General features: G+C 43.7%; 1 pseudogene across 1 annotated transcript; it reads right to left on the bottom strand.

Annotated features, from left to right (window-relative positions):
• Nucleotides 1–555: 555 nt before the first annotated feature.
• Nucleotides 556–3329, bottom strand: LOC147432706 (putative aldo-keto reductase 1; annotated as a pseudogene). The gene is made up of 7 exons (XR_015185508.1): nucleotides 3285–3329; nucleotides 2867–3105; nucleotides 2131–2331; nucleotides 1882–2054; nucleotides 1691–1781; nucleotides 1456–1609; nucleotides 556–1350 (listed from the first exon to the last, which is right to left on the bottom strand). The product of XR_015185508.1 is annotated as a putative aldo-keto reductase 1 (transcript).
• Nucleotides 3330–4827: the final 1498 nt, after the last annotated feature.

Raw genomic sequence — 4827 nt, 5'->3', positions numbered from 1 at the left:
AGTGTTTACTTCAATGTGCCTAAAGTGACAACGAACTATGGTGTGTAGCAAAAGGTATGTGCTCTTCATGAGAACCAAAGTGCTACTCCAAAAGTTTATTGGATAAAGAAGTTGGTTGATTTGAAGATGAAAGAGGGCACCACAATGTCAAATCATCTCAATGATCTCAACACAATTTTTAGCCAGTTGTTTGCACATGGGTACAGTTTGAGGACTTTATGAAGGCCATGTTTTTGTTGGTTACTTTGCCACAGTTGGGATTTTATTTAGAGAAAGAACTTGTCTCACAAAAGTCTAGTGGGACTGGAATAGAAACACCCTAACAACTAATTTCACTAAAATCCTAAGAGCATGAGGGGAACCTGACTCTTAACCATCGAGAATTGAGATTCTAATGCCTCCTTGTTTTAAACCTAATTGCACGCTCAACTTTTGAGATAATCCACACCTCAAATCCAAAGATAAAGCGAAAGCCAACAAGAAAGAGAGCTATTAAGATGTCTTAAAATGAGAGGATTAAACAAACTCATGTCAAAGGACCAATGAAAAACAAACTAATGGAACCAAATTTGTTGGTTGCAAGCCAAAAGGAGTACAAGCAAGAAAGAGGGAGTCCTTGCTTAATGTACTTAACATATAAATCCCTCAATGTATGACTTTACAAAACTGTAGGAACCAAATAGGCTATGATTTATCCCCAAAGACTTGGTCTAACAGTAAAAGCATTGCCCTCTCAACCTTTTGGGCTATGGGTTCAAATCCTTGACTGGGTCTCCTCTAGAGGGACACCTGGTGTTCACGTTGTTAGGGCTCTTGCCTTTGAACACTCGAGTGCATCCTCGTCCTGAGGTGGGTCACTCGGGGAGGAGGTTCCTAGCTGGTTGCTACATGATCTCTCTGCCGTACCCAACACATGGTGCATCAATTAGGTGGCCTTGGTGATGCCTACGCGTGGCTCTTGCCTGATGGTACGCAGCCCTTGCCATACCATGTTTCATGGCTAATATTTGGAAGGGATAGACACCTTCCCTATGGGCCCTCTGGTGTGTGGTTTAAAAAGAAAAAAGACACTATGATTTCTCTGAGCTTGTTGCATTGTGTCTTATTACAAGAAAAGTAGGCTTCCACTACATCTGTAAGTATGTTTTAAATTGAATGCTTAATAGCATTCACACTTTAAGGGAGGAGTGTCTGCATATTTGTATGAAAGCCTATCAATTTGTTCATTATGTCTCTCCCCAGAAACCTCACCAGCTGGCACTGCAGATGAAATCTCTTCTAGATCTTCCACTGAAAGCTTCACCTTCAAAGCCCCTTCGTTCTCATCAAAGTTCTTTGTCTTTGTCGTACCTTCAGATAGAAACAATTGAAGAGTAAATCCACAGAAATGAGAACTACAAGCCTGAAGGCACATCAAACATCTGAGACTACAGATCGGTATTCACTTGTCAATACCTGGGATAAGCACGACGTCATCACCCTGACGAAGAACCCATGCCAAAGCTAACTGTCCTGGTGTGCATGCATGTTTCTTAGCAAGATTTGCAATTCGCTCATAAAACACTTTGTTCTTCTCCAAATTTTCTCCTTGGAACCTCGGTATGCACACCTATCATGCAGAGCAATGATGCACTTATAAATGACACGGAATGCTCAAAACTTCGAAAGTGGGGCTAAAATAGAACCATACCATGCAAACATCTGTGGCATCCAGAGATTCCAATATGGCCTTTCCACTAAAAAAACCATGGCCGAGGGGGCTGTATGCAATACCAAGTTCTCTGCAAAGATGTCAAAACGTGGGTCCTTTCAAAAAGATTTCATTCCCACCCGCAAGGTGCATACACTCTTCTAGATAGAAAACCTAAACAAACTAAGAACCTGCATGTTGGAATGACATCTTCTTCTGCATCCCTAGACCACAGCGACCATTCAAGCTGAACGGCTGTAACAGGATGAACGGCATGCGCCCGTCTTATTGTGCTAGCACTTGCCTCCGACAACCCAATATATTTGACTTTACCTTCTTGGAAGAGCTTTTTGAGCTACCCAACCTGCATAGTTGTGAGCATGTGGTTTGACGAGAAAATTTAGCAATTCTAAGCCATGAAATGCAAGACTCATACGCACTGTCTCTTCTATTGGCACTGACTGGTCGACACGGTGCTGGTAATAAAGGTCAATATAGTCCACATAAAGCCTCTTCAGGCTAGGTTCGCAAGCCTGACTCACATAATCTGCACTGCCCTTCACTGCAAAAACTCCGTTCTTGCTGACATTGCCAAACTTTGTAGCTAGCTGTATATGTTCCCGAGGAAAATGCTTCATAGCCTGCACACAGAAAGGGTAAGACCCACAAAGAGCTAATTTCAGCAACAACAAAACCTGTGAAGAGAAACGATACAGCAACATGTGCCGCTATGCCGCATCACGTATGTGTGTGTGTGTGTGTGTGTGTGTCCACTCTATAGGCCCAACATATTGTTTGTGCTTGCCATGAATGCAGATGCAGTAGGGTAAAGGCCCCGATAAAAGGACAGGGGACAAATGCAAGGGACTGACGGGTCCGAGCTGTAGAGCACTGAAGTGCTAGTGGAGGGACGGTTACGATGACGTGCCTTGATCCTATTCGCAGGTACCCGGGTTCAGTACTGGATCCAGCGTGTCCTCCATCACGCGCAAGTGCGTCCAGGTCTACTGGAGCATCATTTTTATGACGGGAAAAACAAAAGCCCTGTCACAATCGTCGTAAACACAGTCAGAGCATGAACTGTCAAGTGCGTTCGAAAGCCGTTATCATCAGCTTTGTGATGGACCCCCTTGCGATCAAAACCTTGCAGATTTCATGAAGATTGAGTAGATTAACCTTGCCGACAAGAAGCTCATTAGTAAAAGGGCCGTAGATGTCAGAGGTGTCAAGGAAGGAGACACCACTATTGATGGCATGTTTGATGAGGTTGATGCCAGCCTCCTCTTGCAAAGGTGGTCCATAGAAAGCAGAGAGGCCCATGCACCCGAGGCCTAGCCGGGAGACCTGCCACAATAAAGTGAACATTGAAGGGATCCATATAAAGCAGAGAAGCCCTGGACACCCGTGAAGAATTGCTAATGCACAAACAAAAGTGAGTGCATGAATTAGAAGCAAGCAGAGCAAGACTTGTATGTATGGGCGCATGCATGATGAAGCCTGCACAGACACAATCAAGTCTCTCTCTCTCTCTCTCTGTGCGCGCCACACACACACACACACAGTTTAATGGAAAGTGGAGCTTGAGAGTACTCACCTTGAAGCCCTGCGAACCGAGGGGGCACATTTGCTCGAGCGACATCTTGCTGCCGAAAGGATCTGTAGGCTCTGAACACCTCACATATATGTGATTCAAAGTTCAAAGCGCTACCATGTCATGCCTCCCAGACCCATGCCTGACTTGTACTGTATTTTGATTGGATAGAAAAATGGTTTTTCATAAGCTATACCTACCTCTAGAGAAACCTACCCAGCCAATAACACTAGCAACGGAAGCTATGCAAATTCTTAGGGATATACAACATGTTGTTGGCAATGGTAGGCTAGTGATATAGACATGGTGCCTACCAAATTGTGTACACATTTTTTATGCATTCTTTTAGACTTTTAAAGCTATTTTTTAAGCTTACTAATTAAAATAGTGTAGATCTCTCTCTCTCTCTCTCTCTCTCTCTCTCTCTCTCTCTCTGCGCCGCTCAAAGCTGCAAGTTGCAACCTCTCTCTCTCTCTCTCTCTCTCTCTCTCTCTCTAACAGCAGGCAGTGCCGCCGTTTGCGCGTTAGTGTCGGCTTGTTCACTAGGCCTATAGACAAATCAAAATATTGGGCATTATAGTATTTACGCACCCACATTGTGAGGCCATGAGTTGGCAACATTGTGCACTTTACAAAACTAGAGTGCTTCTTTAGCTGCATGTGTACTGAGGGCAAATTGGATGTGCTATTTTTAATCCAATCTCACTATTGTGTGCATACTTGTCATACATACAAGATTGTATTTACCATTTTGTTGCCATCCAAACATTCAACAAGAGTATACGTCAAGAGTACGTATCCATAAACAAGAACCTAGAAGAGAAAAGCCGGGAGAGAGAGAGAGAGAGAGAGAGAGAGCTTACGCTTTGTTTTTCACAAATCTTGCTACCTTAAGTTGGCATAATCCTGTGTTTAAGACGCCACGATCCTCATGTCCTAATCTTGTCATTTGTGTGAGTATGGTTGAGTCACTTGAAGATTCAACAAAAGTAACCATCCTTAGAGAAAAAATGAAGAGAGATCAAATTGGGGAGAGAGAGAGAGAGAGAGAGAGAGAGAGAGAGAGAGAGAGAGCACTTGTTACCTTTCATCAAAGTATGTTTTCTTGTTTCTCAATTGATACCATCTCTAGTACATTACGACCGTGATGCCCCAATTTTGAGCCGTATACCTCGCAAAAGAACCATAAGAAGGGTTAGAATTTATATGAAGTGATGATATAGATCATTTGAAATATGTTCATTTTAGATGTTGTTCCTTTTTTATGTTTGGAAGGGAAACAAGGTGAGGAATCACGAGGGCCTGCATCAACCTCTCCATAGCTCATCAGCTCAACATGTTGGAAACCCTGAATGGTAGAACACAGGCGATGGTAAGCAGCACCAGAGAGAGAGAGAGAGAGAGAGAGAGAGAGAGAGATATCGGACGCACTACATCAGGGCCAAGAGAGAGAGCGCCCTTGCCTAAGTTCTTTGCCAGCAAACATCCCGCAGCTCGAAGAGAGAGAGAGAGAGAGAGAGAGAGAGAGAGGTCACTTGTCCGCTGC

This window comes from Adiantum capillus-veneris, chromosome 20, assembly GCF_014529385.1.
Source record: "Adiantum capillus-veneris isolate H3 chromosome 20, ASM1452938v2, whole genome shotgun sequence".
In the NCBI taxonomy this organism is placed as follows: domain Eukaryota; kingdom Viridiplantae; phylum Streptophyta; class Polypodiopsida; order Polypodiales; family Pteridaceae; genus Adiantum; species Adiantum capillus-veneris.
The sequence above is the reverse complement of the archived record's forward strand: the minus strand, read 5'-3'. Positions and strand labels throughout refer to the sequence as shown.